The sequence below is a fragment of the Gossypium hirsutum genome, chromosome A02 (genome assembly GCF_007990345.1).
Source record: "Gossypium hirsutum isolate 1008001.06 chromosome A02, Gossypium_hirsutum_v2.1, whole genome shotgun sequence".
Classification (NCBI taxonomy): Eukaryota; Viridiplantae; Streptophyta; class Magnoliopsida; order Malvales; family Malvaceae; genus Gossypium; species Gossypium hirsutum.
In genome coordinates, this window is record NC_053425.1 from 47,818,654 (window position 1) to 47,835,509 (window position 16,856).

Consider the following 16,856-nt stretch of genomic DNA (forward strand, 5'->3'; position numbering starts at 1 on the left):
TTCATTGACCAAATGTTGGAAAGATTGTTAGGGCACATGTACTACTGCTTTTTAGACAGACTCTCTGGCTATTTCCAAATCCCAATAGCTCCTGAGGATCAAGAAAAGATGACATTTACATGTCCATACGGTACATTTGCTTATCGTAGAATGCCTTTTGGATTATGTAATGCTCCTGCTACTTTTTAGCGCTGCATGATGGCCATTTTTGACGAACTCGTAGAAGACATCATGGATGTATTTATGGATGATTTCTCAGTTTTCGATAACTCTTTCCATCTCTACCTCAAAAATTTAAAACGAATGTTAATAAGATGTAAGGAAACAAACCTTGTGCTTAACTGGGCAAAATGTCACTTTATGGTTCAAGAAGGTATTGTGTTAGGGCATAAAATTTCTAGTAGAAGTTTTGAGGTTGATAAATCTAAAATTGAAACCATTGAAAAACTACCTCCCCCTAATTCAGTTAAGGTGATTAGAAGCTTTTTAGGACATGCTGGGTTTTATAGAAGATTTATTAAAGACTTTTCTAAAATAGCTAAGCCTTTGACTAAATTCCTAGAAAAAGATGTGCCTTTTTATTTCGATCAGGAATGTTTAGAAGCATTTAATACTTTAAAGGATAAACTGACTAAAGCTCCAATTATAATTGCACCTGATTGGAATTCACCTTTTGAACTAATGTGCAATGCGAGTGATTTTGCAGTAGGTGCAGTTTTGGGGCAATAAAGAGATAAACATTTTCAACCTATCCATTATGCAAGCAGAACTTTGACAGTCGTACAAGAAAACTACACCACCACGGAGAAAGAGCTACTAGCTATGGTTTTTGCATTCGATAAATTTAGGCCATATTTAATATTGTCTAAAGTTGTCGTTTATACTGATCATTCTGCTCTTCGCCACCTTTTGACTAAAATTGATGCAAAACCTCAACTCATTCGATGGATCTTATTATTGCAGGAATTTGACTTAGACATTAAGGATAAGAAAGGAGCTAAAAATCTAGCGGCTGACCATCTCTCCAGGCTTGAAAACTCAAGTACCAAAGAGCCAGATGACATTGAAATAAATGATTCATTAGATGACATTGAAATAAATGATTCATTCCCTGAAGAACAATCTTTTGCTATATCTAATTCTGAGGTACCTTGGTTTGTAGATAAAGTCCTTGAATCTGGTTTTTATTGGCCCACTCTATTCAAAGACGCCAATGGGTATGTTACTTCTTGTGAGAAATGTCAAAGATCAGGTAATATATCCAAACGTGATGAAATGCCTCAGACATATATGCTCTCCTGTGAAATATTTGATGTTTGGCGTATCGACTTCATGGGTCTATTCCCTAGTTCATTTCGAATAAATACATCTTAGTAGCTGTTGATTATATGTCCAAATGGATTGAAGCCCAAGCTTTACCTACTAATGATGCTAGAGTAGTACTACGATTCCTTAAGAAACTTTCTCTCGATTTGGTACACCTAGAGCAATTATCAGTGATAGGGGAACTCATTTTTGTAACGCCCACTTTGACAAGGCCCTTAAGAAATATGGAGTTCATTACAGAACAGCTACCCCTTATCACCCTCAAACTAGTGGCCAAGTCGAAGTAGCGAACCGAGAGCTTAAACGTATCCTAGAAAGGACAGTATAATTAAACAGGAAGGATTGGGTGATGAAAGTAGATGATGCTTTATGGGCTTATAGAACTGTTTTTAAGACTCCCATAGGAACATCACCTTACAGACTTGTTTATAGGAAAAGTTGTCATCTACCATTTGAGTTAGAACACAAGCTATTCTGGGCTATAAACTTTCTAAACCTTGACCCCAAACTTGTAGGTGAAAATAGGTTGATGCAATTGAACGAGTTAGATGAGTGGCGAGCCAATGCATATGAAAATTCATGCCTATACAAGGAAGCGATGAAGTGCCGCCACAACGCCCGTTTAAAGCAACAAAGGCAATTTGAAGTTGGAGATCTTGTCCTATTATATAACTCGATGCTCAAATTGTTTCCTGGAAAGCTTAAATCACGATGGTCAGGTCCTTTCGTAGTTCAAACTGTGTTTCCATATCGCACAGTAGAGGTAAGTCATCCATCACAAGGCACTTTTAAGGTAAATGGACATCGTCTCAAAACTTATAACGGTGAGAATTTCAAAGACGATAAAGAGGAGCTATGGCTCCACGAAGTTACCTGAATATACCCACAAGGTAGAGTCGAGCTTGGACTATAAACAAGTGCTACTCGAGAGGCAACCCGAGCACTAACAGTGTCAACTTCTTTAAATTTTAGTCTTTAACATTTAATTCACTAACTGAGTCACTGAACACAGGATTTCCAGAACCACACAGCCAGGCACACAGGCGTGACGTAGGCCGTGCACATACCACTGAAGGCAACACAGCCGTTCGATACGACCATGTGAAAACAGAGTAAAAATGTTTCCCCAACACGGGATCCGATAAGTTGCCACGGCCGTGTGACATGGCCATGGGCAATCCTGCCAAATTAACACGGGTGTGTAACATGACCATGCCCACCGACAGTGGTCGATCCTGTCAAAATAACATGGGCGTGCGCCTGCATACACAGGCGTGGGAGAAGCGAATGAAGATTGACACGACCGTGCAACATGGTCGTGCACACCAATGCGTCCAATCTCAAAAACCACAAAATGCACGGGCTGAAATAAGGGCACACGGGTATGCCCCACGGCCGTGTGCCTCAATTTCTTTATAAACACCTATTATTTATTTATTTTTATCTTTATTTTTTTTCAAACTACTTTTTTCCTTTTAATACTATTTTATCTTGAGATTTTATAATTTTTAATTTCGGATATTTCATTACAAGGAATTATACTTCCTTATATTTCCTAAAGAGTTCTCGATTTTATCACAGTTATAAAGAGCTCCATAGCTCATCATCACTTAGGAACTAAAAACTCCAATGGAAAAAGTTCTCCATGACTGCCATGTCCTGCTCGACCACGACCATACCTACAAGAGATATAATATTCTTTTGGCACAGCACGTATGGAACCCAACCTCTACAACCACCGGAGTATCCTCTTCCACCCTCATCAGTACCTTAGCCGATTATTTTCCATAACTCCAATTCAAGGAGTCCATTCATAACTCAGGAGGTTTCACTTCTCTCCCTATCTTATGATTTTATATTTACATTTTCCAGTATATCTATCTTTGTACATTGAGGACAATGTACATCCTAAGTGTGGGGGGGTTATTTATTTCATTATCCGAGAAAAAATCTTTGATTTTGTCTTATTCTCATGTGATCTTCTCATGTCATGATTAGAATGAATTTTGATTAATTTATGATTTTTATTGATATGTCTCAAATTAAAACATAGGTATTCATGCATTGATTGTTTAAACTTTAAGACATTAGAGAATCAAGCAAGATAAGTTGATTTTTGAGAATTAAATGTTCTAGGTTGTTTCCCCAAGTTTAGGTGTTATCTTGAATAGAAATTCATAGATTTAAACATCAAAAAGCCATAATTTTTCTGAGATCTTAAGCCTTTAGAACATCTATTATTTCTTCCATGCTCACTTTTATTGTTGCTTTGAGTGTGTCAATATTGAATTGTTATGCTAGAACTTGCTTAATTATGCATGTCAAGACCACACAATTTGATTTGATATGTCAAGATGATAAAGGCACTTAGGTTTAACCCACTCACTCCATACAAGCCTACCTTCATAATTAACCCTTAGTGAACCCCTTTGAGCCTAACAAGCCATTAATTGATTTACCCTCAATATTAACCCATAACCCATTATTGTTGAAATCACCTAATTTGATTCCTATTTTTGTCGAAATTTGGTTTGAATTACTTACTTAGCTATGTTTTATTCTTCGTTGCAACAATTAATTTCTATGTTATTTGACTTGTTCTTAAAAAAAATACTTACATACATATTAGTAGTAATTCGTCATTTTTGAGCTTGAGTGTTAATTCCATATTCTGAGAAGAAGCTCACTTGTATTCAACTAATAATTAGTTATTTTTCTAGTTAGGTGATTTCTTTAATTCAATCTCGATTCTAACCTCTTCTTTCAGCTTGTGACCACACCCCCTAACCAAAGCCTTATTACAACCCTCTAAAGACCTTTTCGATTGATGTATCATCTCAATATCTAGTGGTGGAGATTTAATTTTCATGCAAGCCTATGGTAATAACTTTTCATACTGACTAATAAGTGTTTTATTTTACACCTCGAGTGATTTGAGTGAATCTTTAGTGAGGATGTTAAACTCTGTGATATTTTGATCAAAGGTGATTACTTAGAGGAGACACCTATGTTTTCATGATAAAATGCTCAACTTGGAATGTTTGAAACTTTGATGTACTTTTAGTTGAATTCTCAATGTATGATTACTTATGGATCATTTTGAGATATCTATTGATAGGGATTATAAATTGAAAAGAATTTATTTTGGTTGTGAGTTGAGGATTTTACTTGAGGACAAGCAAACGCTTAAGTGTGGGGGTATTTGATAAACCGTAATTTATACATATTTTTATCCTATACTTAGCACATTTATGGATGGTTTCTCCTTATATTTGGTGAATTCGATGCTCCTAATCCTTTAATTTCATGTTTTATACTAAGGTGAGAATAGGAGAGTACAAAGAGCAAGAAACGGGCCGAAAACAGAGAAAATAGACCCACATGGGAAATCAACACGGCCTAGACTTCCTCACACGGGTGTGTCCATTTGGTAGGATCGAAGCACGACTTACACAGGTAGACTACACGCCCATGCCTATTCAACAGCCTGGAGTAATAGCACACAGGCGTGTCCCTGCCGAGCCCAAGCATAGTCCTATTTAGAAAAGGCCACTTTTGAGGGCTTTTAGGCATTCTAAAGCCTATTTAAACACCGGATGAGGCACTTAGAACGGGAGACGCAGAGTAAGAGGCAAGGAATTACTCAAGGGAAGTCGATTGGTCCATCTCAGAAGCCGGATTCATCATCAGGACTGAAGATCTCCCTTCAATTTCCATTCAGGGGTTTTGGATTTTCTTTATGTTTTGTATTCATTATTCTTCTGAGATGTTTTCTTCTATAATTATGAACTAAACCCCCTAAATACATAAGGGGAATTGAACCTAAGACAGATCTTGTTATTATTATCTGAATTGTATGATAAATATTTGACTTGTTCTTAATTATGTTTTCTTAATTCTTGTTTTAATATTCCAGGATATTGATTCAAGTTAATGCTCTTATTCAGAGGAGGAATAGACCCTATCTAAGAGTAAATTTGTCATAATTAAGCGGAATTGATTGCACGCCTAGAGATAGGGTGATAAGATTTTGTCGGATTAGGGTGAAACCTAATAAGGGGATCCATAGATCGAGTTAATGCAACACTAGGTGTTAATTAGAAAGAGATTTCAATTAATCAACCTAGGGTTAGACATTATTGGTCTCGAGAGAGATAATAATATAACTTAGGGATTTTTACGGATCAAGTCAAATGAATAAATTGTCTGATTCAGAGTCAAATAACAAGTGAAGTCTAGGTGGATTTTTCCTTGGGTATTGTCTTAATCAATCGAATTTTCCCAAAAGCTTTTCCCCAATTTCTCTCTTTGCACTCTTAGTTTAGTTAATTAATTTAAATAAACAAATCCCTTAATTTTTAGGCTAGATAATAAAAAGAAAGAAATTACTAGTACTCTTGGTTCCTTTCGGTTCGACAATCCGGTCTTGCTAAAGCTATCTACTGTTTGATAGATACACTTGCCTTCATCGTGATAATAGTTAGTTTTAAGAACGCTTAATTATAAATTTTTAAAACCTGTCACGAATATCATGTATCACCTAGGATCTAGTATAGCACCAATAGAAATCAACAAATTGCATTCACCCCAATATTTATCAAAAAAAAAATTTGCATCTTATCGGCCATTTGTCTCATCCAAGTTCCACACTAAAATATTTCTCCATCAATAACTCTTTGTACTCCAAAGTTCAGGAAGAAACAAATTTGAAGTTGGATATTTAGAACCTAATATTTATAAAGGAAATATCATGTATTAAATTAAATAACATAAATGAAAATTAAGAAATAATGAAATAAAACTAGATATATTCAAATTGTTTACTTGAGATAATGTTGGTAACTTCATTAAAAAGTGCCAAGAAAGAACAAACTTCCTCAACCCTCACTCAATCTTCATCACTTGGCAAATACTTATAACTTGTATCTTATTGAAAATACCGCATAAATACATCCTTAAACTCCAATACACATGACAACATAGCATATGTTGCATTCCACCATCTATAACAATCTAAAATCAACATTTTGTTTTTGGTAAATGAAGTTGTTTAACAATATCACTGAACATAGTCAAACGCACAATAGATGTTGTGATGTGTTTCACACTTTCCCTTACATTATCAATTACATCTTCAATTTCAAAAAGACCATCATGCACCAATAGATTCAAGATGTGTTCACAACAATGGACATGAAACAATTTCCCATTCAAAGGAAGCCTTTTATGAAATGAAAGGCTATCTTTCAAAATCCTTACAGCTACATCATTTTAAAAAGCATTGTCCATTAAAATTAAGCACACTTTTCCTTCAATAGCCCAGTCTTGTAAGCATTTGTACAATGCATCATATACAACAACTCCACTATATAGAGGAGGCACATCAACAAAGTTCAAAACCTTTTTTTGCAAATTCCAATCTGAGTCCACAAAATGAGCTGTCAAGACTATGTATTGAATCTTTTGACCTGACTTCCACATATCGGTTGTAATGCTAATCCTATCCACCGTCTTCAACAACCCATTTAACATCTTCTTTTCAACCTCATAACTTGACCATCAATCAGCTTTGGTTGTGGCACGAGCAATTTTTACATAGTGAGGACTTGCAATTTTCATCAACAAAGTGAATAACTTATACTCAGTAAATGAAAAAGGCAACTCATGAACCATTATTATGTCAGAAACAACTTGTCTGATCTTTGCTTGGTCATATTTCCAAGTTTGGATACCACTCGCACTATCATATCTAGGTGCTTGCGGTGGTAGAAAAAGATTTCCTTCTCCCTTTAAATATACTTGATGTTTCATACAAGCATTTAAATGTCTTTTTTATTGTGTAGTTGTACCATCCTTGTTCTTGGCAAGTTTAATCTTACAGTGATTACACTGCACTTTTTTGGTCCCATTAGCAAGCTTAATTATGGTCAGTTCCTGGCAAACAATTGATGTCTTCTTTCTATTTCTTCTCTTATAAGTGGCAACTTCAATATCATCCAAACACTCAGCCTCCTCAGGGGTTCGTCTTTAATGAGCAGTATTTCGATCATTGGAATTTTCATTTCCTTCAATGACAGCCATTAGTGATGAAGAATCAGTACACGAATAGGAATAATGACATTGTTCTGAGTTATAAGACATGCCTAAAAATTAAAACTTAAATCATTCTTAATGGATAACACCAAATCTAATAAACAAGTTCTATAAAAGCAATAATACACATAGGCTACACAAGTAATAGATCACCATTTCAAATAATATTCTTTTACCATTAATAATATTAAATATATTTAAAAGATCATAGAAGCATGAACAACAGCAATGTGCATCAGGTTTAAAGCAATATCTCATAAAGCTAAATTTAGAGATAATAATAGCAAAATAATAGTTACGAAATTATAATTCCAACTTGAAAAGTCTCAACACTAATTTATACTAAAATAAATTGATTAAACAAGATAAAATATAATGGTATAGCATTAATAAAGATCTAAAAATGTCTCCCCCGAACTCTTTGCAGCCTCCTCGAACATCATTTTTGGAGATATTGTTAGAAAGAGTTGGATCTTAGGAGGATATTCATATTGCTAATATATTAAACAAACGTAGGAAAAGAAAACTCTTTTGCATACCGTTGGGAAGTAAAAGTTGAGTATTTGTGATGACAAATAAAGTTGAACGTTGAAATCTATCAAGAGATGCAATAGATTCTTGAGTTGAAGATGAAATTAAGCTGAATCGGTCTTGGCTTCTCACTTAATTGTTTTTGGCCGAGAGATAAAGTAAAGTAAAAAGGAAAGAGATTCACTCAAAATTTTTAAAAAAAAATCAAAATGCACAGTACCAAAAAATATAGGAAAAAGAAATAGTACTTTAATTTCAATTTTTAGTCATAAAGAAAGAAAGTGTATGACAACTAAGGCTTTTAAATTATATTTTTAGTTTTTCTTTCATTACTTTTAACTTTTATGTTATTGTTTATTTCAATCGAGTAAAGCATTTAGAGCACACTACCTATAACTTGTTTTGTCAAATTATCAATAGTGATTGCGAATATAATATATATATATTTCCTAGATTAATGAGTTGAAATTAAAATATAAAAATAGTGGAAGATATTATTTAATATTTTATAAGAAAATATCATTAATAAATAAATGAATCAATAAATGAGTCTGTTCGTGAACACAAAAGAACCAAACACAACTTTGTTTGTGTTCATTCGTTTATTAAACGAAATAGAAATTTTGTTCATACTCGTATATTTAGATTAATAAAAAAACATAAATGAATGTTATACGAATGGTTCACGAATAGTTCATTGAACATTCTATTCATTCACACCCCTACCCTTGCCCCACTATCGGTATTCTTTATCGATTCTTTCACTAGTAGCCCGAAGGTGATTTTCCTTATAAAATTCAACAGGTAAACCAAGTAACCACACCCAAGAGATCACAGAAAAAGGATATGGCAATGATATAAAGAAAGGAGTCCAAAGCTGGACGGTAAGATAATGTCCAAACATGACCAATGGACTCTCAGTCAACACCTTCTAATAATCAATCAAAAAATTGAAACGAGCCACGAAATAACCATTCCATTTAATATACATCATCGGTAGGCTTCCAAAGGGTCAAAAAAAAAATTTCAATGCGACGTAACCAATTTTCCTACCAAGCAACTTCACAATAATAGTTTGGCTCTTAGTTTTCGACACTAGAGAATGAACATGATAGGAAAACTAGATCGATTGAATCTCCTCAATCTCACCATTAATAACATCCCCTTCGCATAAAGAGATACCATCCCCTATCACTACTGAAACATTGTTATTGTATCAGTCCATTTTTCAATGATGTCAAAAATAGTGGTTTCAAGACCACAATTCAGACAAGTGAGCCTGTAAATATTATTAATTAATATTTATGAGTTAAATACAAAGTTATGGTGAAATTTGATTTGATAAATTTTGCTAATTTGATAGATAGTTAAAGTACAAGTTTTTTGGTCCTTAAGTTAGTGGCTTTGGAAAATGAGGTATTGAGACTTTGTTTCCGTAAACAGAACTCAAAAATATTATTTTTAAATATTTACAGAGTTCTTATATAGGTTAATTGAATTTTTTTCACACTCGAAAATAGGGTTCAGGAGTTTTAGGGGTATTTTAGGAACTTTAGCCTTAGTTAAGAATTTTGTGACATGGCATATCGGTAATGTTTTCAATTATGGTTTTTAGAAAATAAAACAAATTTTTAAAAATGAGTTTTAAATACTTTTAATTTTGAAAAGAGGGCAATTTTTAAAAGAGTCAAAATTGAGAGTTTTTATGAAGCAATTTAACCAGATTTTAAAATCCAAGCTAAATAACCTCTCTTCACCAAGTTATTTCACGTAAAAACTACCCAAAAATTTTTGTTTGTCATCCTTTGATTCTCTCTTGCTATTTCAATCAATTTTGAACTTCAAGTCCTAATTCCTTCTAATTTCTATCATCTCTTAAGTTATAAACCTCAATAAAAACCTAGAAAATCACTAAAAACTTAATCATCTACATTATCTACATCATCTACATCATCCTCTCCAAACGTGGGTTTTTCTGGAATAGCATCAAAGCTCCTTTTTCTTCCATCGAAGGTAACCATTCGACTTTCTAAGAGTTTTAAATGATATCTATTCCCTTAAACTGAATTTTTAGCAATTGAAACACATGTTTTAAATAAAAGCTGAAAATCGGGTCTTTAATGGTGAATTTTAGGTTTGTTGATAAAAATGTGGTTTTAAAGTATTTTCAACTAGTTTTAACATGATTAGAAGGTTTTTGAACTTACTTTGAAGTTTCGTTAAAGATTTATTGAGTTTTAATACATTTTTAAAAAATAGCCATAAAACATGTCGAAAAAGTCAATATCATGAATTGAGTAGTTCTGTGTAGTTTAAAGGTTAAGAATTAGCCATAGGTGAATTATGAGATGAACGAAATTGGTTTTAGGCAAAAATATTAAGTATAGGTTGAGATATTTAAATTTAAAGTTTTTTATGTTATAAGTTTTGGTGATATGAGAACTTAGTTTAGGCTTATGTTTTGTATGATTGTAATGAGTCCTTGACTGATTTTTTGATGTATTGTTGTGTGACTTTGTTGTGTTGCAGTTCTGGGTCTGATAGAACCTTCTACGAGTAGAGATAAAGGCAAGGAAAAGTTAGTTTGAGCTTTCGGCTTTTCAGCGAAAGTGTAATTGGTGAGTGTTTGGAATAATTGCTTGCAAACATGATTCAATGTGTTATTTGGGAATTTTGTGGTAGCCTTGACCCTTACTCTAAATTCTGAGTGTAAGCTTTCTCATACCTATGTTATCTTGTGAACAATGTGCTTATGTGTTTGTGAATATGTGAATTTAGATTAGATGCTATAACATGTGATATGTGGTTATGTTAACTGTTGTGAAAGTGTAAACATGTACATACTATGTATATGTTAAATGTTAGTGACAGTGTTTTCCTAAAGATACAAATATGCAGTGATAGTGTAACACCCCTTACCCGTGTCCAATATTGGGACAGGATATGAGGTATTACCGGGCTTTAGCATAAGCACTCAGCCAAAACCGGGCCATAAAAAATTTTTGTTCTATTTAAAACTTCTCGTTCTCAAGTACAAGTCCCTTAAACGGGCTTACGAGGCCCAAATCATACGTTGAGATGGTTCGGGACTAAACTGAAGACTTTGGAAACGTTTGAGGACTTAGAAAATTTTCATCATGAAGTAGGGCCACACGCCCGTGTGGAAGGGCAACACACCCGTGTCCCAAACTCGTGTGAATTTAATTCCAAATTCGAACCTATAGGGATTTTCACAAGGCCGAGCACACGCCCGTGTCTACAGCCCCTCACACGGCCATGACACGCCTGCGTTGTAGCCCGTGTGTAAAAATCTTGACATTCTATTTCTAACGTCATCAACTCTTAAAGGTCACATAGCCAAGGCACATGCCTGTGTGCTAGGTCGTGCCCTTCACATAGCTGAGACACACGGTCGTGTCTCTGCCCGTATGTTTACTACCAAGCATACTGACTTGCAAAATTGAGTGCAGGGGACACACAACTAGACTCCACGCCCTTGGGGTAGACCATGTGTCACACATGGTCTAGACACACGACCGTGTGTCTGCCCTTGTGGACAAAAATAATCCTATTTACCAAGCCTCTTTGCCACCCTTACACAAGATCAACCAAACCAATACAAGCATAACATATATAACCAAATCAGCCACAATCATTGGAAATTGTGTCAAATGCATCAAATAATAATTAATATTAGCCAACATTAATGGCTTATACAAAATGTTATCACATCCATTATAAAAGCCAACACTTGTGGCTAATCGAACAAGACACTAAACCAAATATTCGAGTCTCTATACATGCCAAAATTACAACATTTAAATTAACTATACCAAAAGCTTCAAGTGATAGCGTGATCAATGCCTTCGACGTTCCTTGATCCCCGATACGAGCTTGACATCACTATAAGAAAATGGAAAGGAAGGGAGTAAGAATAAAGCTTAGTAAATAAATATATGCAAATAATGTATAAGTAGGAACTCATTCGTCAAATGATAATTTATTAAACTTGAATGATGTATATCATTTAGACCTTTCTATCTTACTCTTCACTTCATTTACGCATACTTGCTACATCTTGTCACATAATAAGGCCTTATTCATAAGTTTAGTACACATACCTATAATCACCCGTAAAATAACTCTAGTCCAATCTCTCTAATGTCATAACTCATTGGAATTATCACCTACTCACTTTTTGAGTTACCCATTGAACACTAGGAATACTAATGGATACACGGGAAGTTCATACCTAAGTGCCATATAAGTAGCCAGAGCTACCTTATACTATGTAATGCTCGCATTTTGAGCTACTCACGGGCCTTTTTACCAAGTCAGTACTCGGACCCCATGGCACCATCATGTAACGCCTACTCATTAAGCTACTCATCGGTCTGTACACTAAGTCAGCACCCAGACCCATATAGTGCTAACATGAAATGCTCGCTCAGCGAGTTACTCACGGGTTTAGTCACGAAGTCATTACCTAAACCCACATTACATTTAACATTTGATAAACTGTAATTTATACATATGTTTATCCCATGCTTAGCACATTTATGGATGGTTTCTCCTTAGAATTGGTGAATTCCATGCTCTTAATCCTTTAATTTCATGTTTTATACTTAGATGGGCATAGGAGAGTAAAAAGAGCGAGAAACGCGCCGAAAACGGAGAAAATAGACCTACGTGAGAAATCAACACAGCCTGGACTTTCTCACACGGGCGTGTCACACGGCCGTGTCCCTTGACAGGATTGAAGCATGACTTACACGGGTATATTACACGCCCGTGCCTATGCAACAGCCTTGGCACGGGCTGGAGTAATCGCACACGGGCATTTCACACGGGTGTGTCTCTAATGAGCCCAAGTATAACCCTATTCGGAAAACCCCAATTTTGGGGGCTCTTAGGCATTCTAAAGCCTATTTAAACACCTAAGGAGGCATTGAGAAGGGGGACGCAGAGTAGAAAGTAAGGAATTACTCAAGGAAAGCCGATTGATCCATCTCAGAAGCCGGATTCATCATCAAGACTGAAGATCTCCCTTCAAGTTCCTTCAGGAGTTTTGGGTTTTCTTATGTTTTGTTATCTTTATGCTTTTGAGATATTTTCTTCAATAAGTATGAACTAAACCCCCTAAATACCTAAGAGGAATAAAACCTAAGACGAATATTATTATTATCTGAATTGTATGATAAATATTTGACTTGTTCTTAGTTATGTGTTCTTAATTCTTGTTTTGATATTCCAGGATACTGATTCAAGTTAAGCTCTTATTCAGAGGAGGAATAGACCCTGTCTAAGAGTAAATTTGTCATAATTAAGCGGAGTTGATTACACGCCTCGATCAAGACCCGAATCAAGTTTCTCTTGATCTAAAATGTGAAAATTTAGCTTATTTAATACTCAAATCATTCAATTCAACTCAAGAATCATACTCTGGTAAAATGACCGTTTTGCCTTTAAACTTTGAAAAATTACGATTTTACCCCTAGGCTCGTAAATCAATTTTTATCAGATTTCTTTAAGTCTTAAGCCTAGTCGAACCCTTCTTACTCTTATAGAAACCCAAAATTCTCATTATTTCACAACATTACCATCTATTTTACAAACTTTACAAAATGGTCCATTTAGGTGTTTTCCATGAAAATCACTTTGCAAAAGTTGTTTATTTCACAACCATAACTCATATTCTTCCATAAAATTTTAGTTAAAATCGAATATTATTTCATGGAAAAACCCTAGACTCTCAACCATTTTGCAAAATAGTCCCCTCAATAGCTAGATTAAGCATTAGGAGTCCCAAAAGTACAAAAATTTTCAAGAAAGACCATCAAAATCACTTACTTGAAAGTGTGAAGAGTGGCTGCAAATTTCAATCTTTCAAAACCCCTATTTTTCTGGTATTTTTAATGGAGAAGAAAATGAGAAGAAGATGATATCTTTTCTCTTTCTTTTATTTTTATTTTATTTAATTAAGTCACAAAACACACTTAACATTTGACCTTTGACCTTTCATGTCCCCTAAGGCTGGCCACTCTCTTAAAAAGGGTCTATTTGCACTTTAAAAACCCCTAATTAAGGTTCCTTAGCAATTTAACACCTTTGGCTAGTAAAACAATTTTTTTCCCTTTATGCGATTTAGTCCTTTTTCACAATTAATCTCATAAACGCTAAAATTAGTTCACCAAAATTTTCATGTACTCAATTAATCATGCTATGAAACTAAAATAATAATAAAAATAATTTCTCAACCTCGGATTTGTGTTCCTGAAACCACTGTTCTGACTAAGCCCAAAATCGGGTTGTTACAGATAATGCATGAATAATCAATAAGTGATATGTGTTTGATTTCAGATATTTTGGCCTTGTAATCTTGAAACTGTTGGATATAGTTGGCATTCCATAGGATTGTGGATACTCACCTATATGTACAGTGATTTTGGGCGTTGAGGCTTAGGGACATGTAGGAGAGATAAGGGAACGTGAGCTAAGCTCTACAACGGGACATGTGAAGGGAAATAAAGAGAGTATTAGCTTTATACTTCACTTTTGGGACATGTTTAACTCTATGAGTCTATGGTTGGTGTGTGATAAGCTATAAAAGTAACATATTTTAATCTCATTCTTAATGCATTTTTGGATGATTAATGATATTAGTGAATTTGATGCTCATAATCCTTTAAATTCATGTTTCTATACTTAGGAGAGCATTTGGGAGTGAAAGGAGAAAAAAACGAGCCAAGATCAGATGAATAAAGCTATTTCCAGGATCCACACAGCCTAGCCATTCCCACACGGGCTGGCCACTCACCCGTGTGCCAGCCTGTGTCGATATCGCACCTTGTTTACCAAACACACGGAAAAACCCAATTTTTAGGCTTTCTAAGAAGTTTAAAGTCTATAAATATCAACTAGAAGAAGATCTAAGGGAGCACTCAGAGAAGATTGAAGAAATCACTTGAAGACACCATCGAAGCCAACTTAAAAACGGATCTCCTTTAAGATTGAGGATCTCCTTTTAACTTCTTTCAAAGTTTTATTGAATTTCTTTATGTCTTGTAGTTTTGCTGGCTTTGAGATGTTTCTATTCCATATTATTAACTAAATTCCCTAGATATCTAGGGAAGATGAAACCTATGATGAATCTTATTTTTTGATTTTTGATTTACATGATAAATACTTTAAGAGTTCTCAATTATATATGCTTATTTTGTGTTTGAATATTTTTGGGATATTAATTCATGTTTAATGTGCTTATTTCAGTTGAGCAAAAGTCCTTATTTATGAGTAGATCTAGCATGATTGAGTGGAGTTGCATGCAATCCTAGAAATAGGATGACATAAACCTACCGGATTAGAGTCAAATCTAATAGGGGAATCCATAGATCGAGTTAATGCAACGATAGTTTTAATTAGAAAGAGATTTCAATTAATCAACCTAGAGTCAATTGTTCTTACTCTCGAAAGAGATATTAACATAATTTAGGGATTTCTACAGATCAAGGCACAAGTGAATAAATCATTTAATTTAGATTGAGAATAATATATGAAGTCTAGGTGGATTCTTTCCTAGGTATTGTCTTTCTCATTGGTTATCTTCAATTATTTTTTTCCATTTCATTCTCTGTTGTGTTCTTAGTAAATTAGTTTAGTAAACTTAGATTAAAACCAATCATCCCAATTTATCTGTTAGATAATAGAAAAACGGTAAGTACTAGTACTTTTAGTCCTCGTGGATACGATATTCCCTACTCACCATAGCTATACTATTGTTCGATAGGTGCGTTTGCCTTTTTCGTAATTTATAGTTAGTTTAGTGAGCATCAAGTTTTTGGCACTGTTGTCGGAGACTAAAATATTAGGAACACTTGATTTTTATTAATTTAGCCATTTATTTTTATTGTATTTTATTTTTGTTTTTCGTTTAAATTTTTTTCTATTTTTTCTTTTATTTACTTCTGGCATGTTCCTTTAGTTTATGACTAGAAGAAACCCATCGGGACCATTAGCATTTGATAGTTTGATTGAAAGTACTACTCGTAGAAATCGTAGAGAAGTAAGAAAAAGTCGATGGAGTATAGTAGAAGAGCAAGAGGATGTTATTATTATCACTGAGGAGATGGGTGATAATCAAAATAATCAGCTACCTCCTGTGGTTGCTACAAGTCCATCAAATCCAAATCCTACTCCTCGTCCTATGTACGATTATGTCAAGCCCACTGTAAATGGGGCTGAATCGAGTATTGTGAGACCCACCATTGCTGCGAATAATTTTGAACTGAAGCTGAACACTACTTAGATGATTCAACAATCTGTTCAGTTCAATGGTTTTCAAGATGAAAATCCAAATACTCATTTGACTAACTTTTTGGGAGTCTGTGATACTTTCAAGGTAAATGGCGTTTCTGATGACATCATTCGCTTACGATTGTATCCCTTCTCATTGAGGAACAAAGCTAAACAATTGCTGAATTCTTTACCACAAGGTTCTATCACTACATGGGATCAAATGATCAAGAAATTCTTACTAAAGTATTTCCCACCGACTAAGATAGCTAAGTTAAGGAATGATATCTCTTCCTTCGTGCAGATGGACTTAGAGACCCTATATGATGCATCGGAGAGGTATAAGGATTTATTGAGAAGGTGTCTTCACCATAGGTTACCTCTATGGCTACAGGTTCAATCCTTCTATAATGGCTTGAATCCTTCAACTAGGCAGTTAATTGATGCAGCAGTCAGTGGTACTCTGAACAATAAAACTCTTGAAGAGGCTTATAAGTTTATAGAGGAGATGTCACTAAATAATTATCAGTGGAAAGTCATAAGGACGAAGCTGACAAAAGCAATCGGTGTTTTTAACTTAGATGTGGTCACCATGCCATCGAATTAGGTAGAAC

General features: G+C 34.6%; 1 non-coding gene across 1 annotated transcript; it reads right to left on the reverse strand.

The window, feature by feature from the left end:
• Positions 1–16,513: 16,513 nt before the first annotated feature.
• Positions 16,514–16,620, reverse strand: LOC121217294 (small nucleolar RNA R71). Its single transcript, XR_005913383.1, has one exon. It is a non-coding gene; the product is annotated as a small nucleolar RNA R71 (small nucleolar RNA).
• Positions 16,621–16,856: the final 236 nt, after the last annotated feature.